Raw genomic sequence first — 8,910 nt, forward strand, 5'->3', positions numbered from 1 at the left:
TTACGCCATGAATGATTATAAAAGTTGGACTGGGGTCCTTGTCCACTCCTATTTTGATGTTGGTTCCCCACATAGTATACTGACTCGAGATTTGATGGACAATTCTCAGAAGAATGACCTTCCCCATAGTACACACAGGAAACTACTTCAAACAGACTTGGTGGCTGAGCTGCAAAATTATTAGCACTATTAAAGGTAAACTGTTTTAACATAGAAGAAATAGACGATACTTGAGCTGATAACGAAGTGAGGACATCAACTTCATTAACTCTGGCTACACGTCTTCCTGAAGCTGTTCGATTTGTTGGCTATTGATAGTTATTACTCACAATCCTCTCAATGATCTCATAAGCCTCATTATAAGACTTAGACAAAATTGCACCATTCGCAGAAGCATCTACCATCAATCTTGTATGTGCATTGAGACCATTATAGAATGTCTCCAACTAGATACAATAAGGAATCCCATGATGAGGACTCTTACGAAGTAACTCCTTGAACCTCTCCCAAGCCTTATACAAAGACTCGTCATCCAATTGTTGGAAAGTTATGATCTTGTTCCTCAACTTAGCGTTTTTGCTAGGCGGGAAATACTTAACCAAAAATCTCTCTGCTAATTCTTGCCATGTAGATAAGGAACTTCGTAGTAATGAATTGAGCCATGCTCATGCTCGATCTCGCAACGAGTACAGAAACAACTTCAACCTCAGTGCGTCTTCAGTCACATCGGCTATCTTGAATGAATCATTGTTACGATCTAAAAGTCAATGGAGTCTAAAACGGTAATTTCATAATGTTGTTTTCCGAAGATAGAATTAGTGAATATTGTTTATTTATAGTTATGAAGGTATTACACTATTATATTGCGGTTGATCTAATAATTTTAGTTATTAGAAAGTTAGATAAGGTACAAGTGTATCGATTCTAAAGACAATGGCTTTGGAATTGAGGTATCGGGACCTCGTTTCCCTAAACCGAACTTGTAAATATTTTATTAATTATTTACATAGTTATATTAGAAGTGAATTAAATTTTTGGTTATGTAATTTTGAAGAAAGAGTGTTTAAAAAAAGGGACTAAATCAAATAAGTGATAAAAGTAAGAATTAATACTAAATTATAAGGTGAATCTATATTGAAAGACTTATTAAATAGATAGACCATTGTTTTTATAAATTTTTGATAGTGGATGTTTATGAGGATATTATATTATATATATATAATTATTAAAGAAACAATTAGTAAATTAAGTTAGAGTAAATTAAATAGAAAACGAAAAGAAAATGATTGGAATAAAAGAAACAAAGAGCTTAGTGAAAAAAAGAAAAGAAAAGAGAATATTTGGCTTTCTCATCAATTGGCATGCCGAATAAGAGAAAGGGGGGAAAGGAGTGAAAGAGGAGAAATTTTGTTTATTTCTGCCATTCTCTTTACTGTTCGAATAGAGATGGAAGAGGAAAGCTATTGCATGTTAATTTGAAGCTCAATTTAGAGCTGGTTCCTTAGGAAATTCGGTGCAGCAAGAAGGGGAAAGTTTGGCAACTTTTTGCCAAGGGAGAAGCTGGAAGCAGCAGTAAGAAAGGGAAAGGCACGGTTTCAGAGTAGTTTCAGTTGGGTTTTTTGGTGAGATTTTCACGCCCTTTTTCTTTTTCTCCTTTTTTCCCTTATTGTTCTATCAAATGGTGAAACTGGCAACGATGGTAGGAGATGGAAGTTTAACTGTTGCTGCATGCAGATAGCATACATGCTAATAATGTTTGTATTCCTTGCGGTGTGGTTCGACTGATATGGAAAGAAATGGATAGTAGTGATGTATTTAATGCTATTGAATTCTTGTCTGAATGCAGTTTAATGTATCAAATTTATGCTGTGGAAATTAGTTTGTGTTTTAAAATGTCTGAAACCTGGTCATTTATGTGTTTAATGCTGCCATTACGAGGACTGTTTGGTGAGAATAAATACAAAGCATAGGCTGTTGAACTTATATCTAAGGGTTATTTAATCTGTTGACTTTAGTGAGTTCTTGAACTCCATACTTTAAAATTTTATTTATTTTAATGTTCATTCATTGTTACTTTCAGTTGAAAAAGGTTAAAGTTATATTTGGGTATTCAGTGGAAAAAAAGGTTAATTAATTTTGATAACAGCTATTTGCGTGGTGAATGGTACATTAAAGTTTAAAAAGCACATTTGGGGAAGGTTAGAAGTTAACTTACATGTTGTTGGGTTTGTACTGCATGAGGGAGTTAAAATTGAACTTAAGATAATTTATTACTAATTAATATGCTATTGTAAATATTGGTTGTCCAAATTAGGACAAATTCATGGTGCTTAGCTAATTAATATGTTGCTATTATACTATAAATTATTGGTTGTCCAAATTAGGATAAATTCATGGTGCTTAGCTAGTTAATATGTGGTTGTTATACTTTAAATTATTGGTTGTCCAAATTAGGACAAATTCATGGTGCTTAGCTAATTAATATGCTTCTGTTATACTGTAAATTATTGGCTGTACAAATTAGGACAAATTTATGGTGCTTAGCTAATTAATATGTTGCTGTTATACTGTAAATTATTGGTTGTCCAAATTAGGACAAATTCATGGTGTTTAGCTAATTAAAATGTTGTTGTTATAATATGAATCATTGACTATCCAAATTAGGTCATAATTATAGTATTTAGATGATTAAAATGCTAATGTTGTGATGTGAATCGTTGGTTGTCTGATTTAATTCACTTATTGTATTTTAGTTGTTAAATGTTGCCATTAAGAGGAGGATTATTACTGTCCAAAGCATGTAATTATGCTGTCCAAGATAGGACATCATTGGTTATGTCATACTAACCTTAAATGATTGTAACAATAAAGATTAAAGCTAACTGAAACATGTAGCAATGCTGTCCAAAAGTGGCATTTGTTGTGTCTATTTATGTTTCAAGATCTGGTCAAATTTTTTGTAAGTAAATTGTTGACCAATTTGGTAATAATAATATCTATTACATGATTCAAAATTCTAACTGAACATGAATGTTAAGTACTGGTCAAATTGGTACCAATTCTATCCATTTCATGCTTTAAAGAATTATCTGAATATGATGTTATACATAATAATGTGTATTATATATATATATATATGAAATGTGACCCTTGTTTCGTACTATTGACTTGTCATTTTCAAAATGCTACAATTTAATCCTTGTTTGTTCTCGAAGCTTTCGTAAGCATGATTTATATGAAAGTAAGCGATTACTCATTTTTTTTAATTACCTTTTGGAGTTTACAGGTCAAGAAATTTGAAGATGAATATGTGACAACTAGTCGGTATGACTATAAATATGATATGGAAGGATTATGTTCTTATAAAATAATTTAACATATTAACTACTTATGAACCCTTGATTTTTAATTTATTTAAGTCCTTACATAATTTATTTTATATTATAACATTAGTTATAGAAATGCTACTGAGTTGATTGCTTAACATTCGGTTTGTCTTCCGTGTGCAAGTTAGGTTCAATTGTGTGAACTCATTATTATTAGCATCCAATAGAAAATCTCGTATTCATCTAATTGTGAAACTTTTTTTAATCTGGTTGGCATGTACCTATAGGATTTTATGTTATATTCTACTTAATTGGAGAATTAATTCATACTTCGAGATGTTTTATAAATAGGCACATATGATAGTTGTTAATGGTTCATACCATGTATATGTTTGGTGTTGATGATGCTATGCGAGTTTTTAAATGTAAATATAATGCTTTGGATTACATAATTTCTTTTATATTATAACATTAGTTATAGAAATGCTATTGAGTTGATTACTCAGCGTTCGGTTTGTCTTCCGTGTGCAGGTTAGGTTCAATCGTGTGAACTCATTATTATTAGCATCCAACAGAAAATCCTGTATTCATCTAATTGGTGAAACTTTTGTTAATCTCGTTGGCATGTACCTATAGGATTTTATGTTATATTCTAGTTAGTTGGAGAATTAATTCATACTTTGAGATGTTCTATAAATAGGCACATATGATAGTTGTTAATGGTTCGTACCATGTATATGTTTGGTGTTGATGATGCTATGCGAGTTTTTAAATGTAAATATAATGCTTTGGATTTGAATTAATATGCGAGTTATTTTTTTATTTATATTGTAATGAATGTTTTCAATTGCTCTGGCAACGCATGTGATATCCCATTGTCCAGACCTGGTGATTGGGTTGGTAATTGGAGTGTTACAGTCACTCACCTCCATAAACAATCGAAGGTGGAGATGTGGATCTTCCGTGGGCATACCACTAAATTGACCCATCGTTTGGAGCATTTTAAACATCACTAGTTTCAATTCAATTTGGGTTGCCTCAATCGAAGCTTTCGTAAGCATGATTTATATGAATGTAAGCGATTACTCATTTTTTAAATTGCATTTTGGAGTTTAAAGGTTAAGAAATTTGAAGATGAATATGTGACAACTAGTCGGTATGACTATAAATACGATATGGAAGGATTATGTTCTTATAAAATAATTTAACATATTAACTACTTATGAACCCTTGATTTTTAATTTATTTAAGTCCTTACATAATTTATTTTATATTATAACATTAGTTATAGAAATGCTATTGAGTTGATTACTCAGCGTTCGGTTTGTCTTCCGTGTACAGGTTAGGTTCAATCGTGTGAACTCATTATTATTAGCATCCAACAGAAAATCTCGTATTCATCTAATTGGTGAAACTTTTGTTAATCTGGTTGGCATGTACCTATAGGATTTTATGTTATATTCTACTTAGTTGTAGAATTAATTCATACTTCGAGATGTTTTATAAATAGGCACATATGATAGTTGTTAATGGTTCGTACCATGTATATGTTTGGTGTTGGTGATGCTATGCGAGTTTTTAAATGTAAATATAATGCTTTGGATATGAATTAATATGCGAGTTATTTTTTTATTTATATTTTAATGAATGTTTTCAATTGCTCCGGCAACATATGTGATATCTCATTGTCCAGACCTGGTGATTGTGTTGGTAATTGGGGTGTTACAATCACTCACCTCCATAAACAATCGAAGGTGGAGATGTGGATCTTCCGTGGGCATACCACTGAATTGGCCCATCGTTAGGAGCATTTGAAGCATCACTAGTTTCAATTCAATTTGGGTTGCCTCAATATCTGGCCTTCTAATTCCTGGATTTAACTCACTGAAAAGTGGCACAGCATATTGTTTGATGTATCGATCTCTATCATTGGCAATGACGATGGGATTTCATACATGATCGACTTCATTACCTTGATCTTGATTCTGATTTCCAAGGTCTATCTCGACTTTTCTTTGAGTTGTTCATTCATGTCTTCTTTGTCTAAAAGTTCGCTCAATTTCAAGTTCTACAGGGAGTAAATCGATAATTTGATCTATGCTGATAAACACCTGAAAAGAAAACCACAAAATTAAAAGAATAAGTTAGTAATGTTAGAAATAAATCAAATTGAAAATAAATAATTTCACGAAAAGAAATGACTATGGCAACAGTTAAGAATCCCCGGCAATGGCGCCAAAAACTTGTAACGCGTAGGTTTGTGCAAGTGTACACAGTCGTTATCAAGTAATAAGTAAGTATCGAGTTATCATCTCCACAGGGATTTTATTTGTGTTAAATCACTTTACATGTTTGGGAAGTGATGATTGAAATATATTAAACTAAATGCAAGCAAATTATCCTAAGTATGCAAACTATATGAATGAAATAGATTTTAGCAAAATTAAACATAATTTGCAACAATTATAACATAAATAAACTAGGACCATTACTTTAATTAAACTCAACTTATTATCAACATGCTTAATAACATTCGGAAAAACATGCCATGGCAACTCGATCTTTCATGAGTTTGGAAACCACATTAGGTCATTTCAGAATCCTTTACTTAGTAAATACGCATTTTACTGATTCTTATTTACTAAGGGTTTCTTAGTAATAGTGTGAGGTAACAGGGATGTGTTAGGTTTAAAACAATTTAATCACACAAATCTAAAAACTATGCAAATAACAGAGCTTGGTTAGAGTTGTTATGCAACTTGCAATTTAATCGGGTTAGGATCTAAATTGAGCATGCACATTTCAATTATGTGTCCATTAACTATCGTTTGGTTAGGATCGATCAGCTAATTTAGGTGCATTTCAATCATATTGAATGAAAAACAGACTTGATTTTAATTAAAAAAACATTATAAGCATGAATCAAATAAATATTATTTAATCAAAGAAATCATCCTAGCTTAAACAAAATTAAGCTAACATTTTTGTAAACAAGAACAAAGAACACATAGCAAACATTTTTAGATTAAATTAAAGAAAGGAAAGACTAAACCCAAATCAAAGTGGCTATCACGCAAGACTCCGACTGACTAGGCTCCTCACTTCTTTTCTTTGCTCCTTTGCTGATGGCTCTCCAAGACGGTCTACCAAGGGCTCTTTAATAGGCTTAATTGCTAAAATCTCTATGAAGAGATGATGCTAGGCGTGGGGTGTAACAGCCCGATCTAGGGCCTAGTTGAAATAGTGGTCTCGGGACCACAAGTCCAGAGTCGAATAAATTATTTTATTATTATTTTGGAGTTATTGCATGTTTATATTAGTGTATGAAAAATTTGGTGAGTTAATTTTGATGTTCGTGAGATCAATTGAGAAAAAAAAACTAAATCGCATAAAATGTAAAAGTCCTAAATTGATAGCTAAAAGTGTCAAATAGGTAGAGAATAAAAATTGGGGGCCTTTATAGGGCAACTAGACCCTTAGAAATGGGTGGCCGATCATAAGGGACAATGAATTGAAAATTATCAATGTTAGGTAATTGATTTTTTGACTTTTTGACTAAAGTAGAAATAAAATAATCAAAGGATGATATCATCTCCTTCACCTCTCCTTCTTCACCGAAAATTTCAGTAAAGAATTGGGTTTTAAGAGCTTGAAATTTCAGCAATTTTAAGCCTTCACAAGTAAGTAATTTTTTTGGCTTTTCTTGAATATTTTTGTACTTTTGAGACCTTTGAAGCATGAGCTTTCAAATGAGGGTACTATTTTGCAAAATGATTAAGAGCTTAAGGCTTTGCCATGAAAGGATTTGTAATGTTTTCCGAATTTTTATGGAAGAAAATGAGTCTTGGGTGTCTTATAACCAACTTTTGTGGAATGTGTTAGCATGAAAACACCTTAAAGGACTATTTTGCATAAGTTGTAAAATAGATGATAAGTGTATGAAATAGTGGGAATTTGGAGTTTCTATAAGAGTAGAAAGGGTTCGACTAGGCTTAAGGTGTGAAGAAATTCAATAAAAATCAATTTTCGAGCTTAAGGGTAAAATGGTCATTTTGCCTAATTATGTATGGTAGAGTTCCTAGATTGATAAGGTGACTAAATAAGTGGATTTTGTTATTTTAGATCAACAAATACCGAATCCAAATCTAGACCGGGGAAAAGCCAAGTAAATTGACTAAATCGACTAGTCGTCACATTTTGTAATCCAAGGAAAGTTTATGTAAATAATGCAATTACATTGATAATGTATGTGATTGAATTGTACTTGAAATTATTATAGCATGAATTGCTTGATTGTGGAAATGAGATAATGTGATGAGAATAGAGATAGTAGAATTCCCGAATGAACCCCAGGAAAGAAATCGGATATTCATGCTATGACATTTGGGTCACTTGTGTGAGCTAGTGTAAGACATGTCTGGGACATGCATCGGCCACATTATGAGAGCCAGTGTAAGACCATGTGTAACACCCCGTACCCGAGACCGTTTTCAGAGTCCAACACGAGGTGTTAACGGACTTAATTCATTTACTTACACAGTTCATTTTAAAATTTCCAGACAAGCTGGCTAACTGCATCATAGTCACTTTAAAAATCATATCTCGAGTTCCAAAACTCGAAAACTGATTCCGTAAATTTTTCCTGAAACTAGACCAATATATACATCTATAAGTTTTTTTCTAGAATTTTTGGTCGGGCCAATTAGTACAGTTTATTAGTTAAAGTCTCCCCTATTTTGGGGTTCAACTACTCTGACCTCTGTGTATTACGAATTAGATATCTCCCTTTACAGAGCTTCAATGACTATGCCGTTTGTCTCTAATAAAACTAGACTCAATAACAAATCTGTACATATAAATCATGACTTATAGTTATCTTTTTAAAATTTATGGTGAATTTCCAAAGTTATAACAGGGGATCCAGAAATCGTTCTGGCCCTGTTTCACAAAAATTTAAACATCTCACAAAATATAGCTCATATACCTGTTTGCTTCTTCCATATGAAAATAGACTCATCAAGCTTCGATTCCATATTTTATTCATTATTTAATTCCATTTCTGCTATTTTTAGTGATTTTTTTGACTCACTTCACTACTGCTGTCTGAAAAATGTTTTGTGGTAAATTTTACCTATTTCATGGTTTCCATAGATTAGCTAGTAATTTGACATACATAGGACCAAATATGATCATAATTAGCCATTCCAATGGCTGATCATTTACCTAACATTTCCATACCACTCAATAACCATATCATAAGACCATGCATATATACACAAAATGATTTTAATGCCATACTCAAATTATACGAGCCATTTTCGCATGGCTATACACACATACATTACCAAAAGGTATTTAATTAACAACAAAAGTCATCCCTATACATGCCATTATCAAAGTTAAACAAAAATATACCAAAAGGGCTTAGATAGTGTGGACGACTTCGACTTTGACACTCCCGAGTCCGACAGCTGACGAACAAAATCTATAAAACAGAGAATTAAAGCAAAAGATTAAGCACTTCGATGCTTAGTAAGTTTAAGTAATGAAATCATTTAAAAGAGTGGCATAATAATATCAAAGT

At 32.2% G+C, this 8,910-nt stretch overlaps 1 long non-coding RNA gene and 1 other non-coding gene across 2 annotated transcripts; both read left to right on the forward strand.

Moving 5' to 3' along the window:
- Positions 1–462: 462 nt before the first annotated feature.
- On the forward strand, positions 463–569 carry LOC128294417 (small nucleolar RNA R71). Its single transcript, XR_008284729.1, has one exon. It is a non-coding gene; the product is annotated as a small nucleolar RNA R71 (small nucleolar RNA).
- Positions 570–3,285: 2,716 nt separating this feature from the next.
- Positions 3,286–4,129, forward strand: LOC128293995 (uncharacterized). The gene is made up of 2 exons (XR_008284161.1): positions 3,286–3,324; positions 3,858–4,129. It is a non-coding gene; the product is annotated as an uncharacterized LOC128293995 (long non-coding RNA).
- The last annotated feature ends 4,781 nt before the right edge of the window (positions 4,130–8,910 follow it).

Source organism: Gossypium arboreum, chromosome 6 (assembly GCF_025698485.1).
Source record: "Gossypium arboreum isolate Shixiya-1 chromosome 6, ASM2569848v2, whole genome shotgun sequence".
NCBI lineage: Eukaryota > Viridiplantae > Streptophyta > Magnoliopsida > Malvales > Malvaceae > Gossypium > Gossypium arboreum.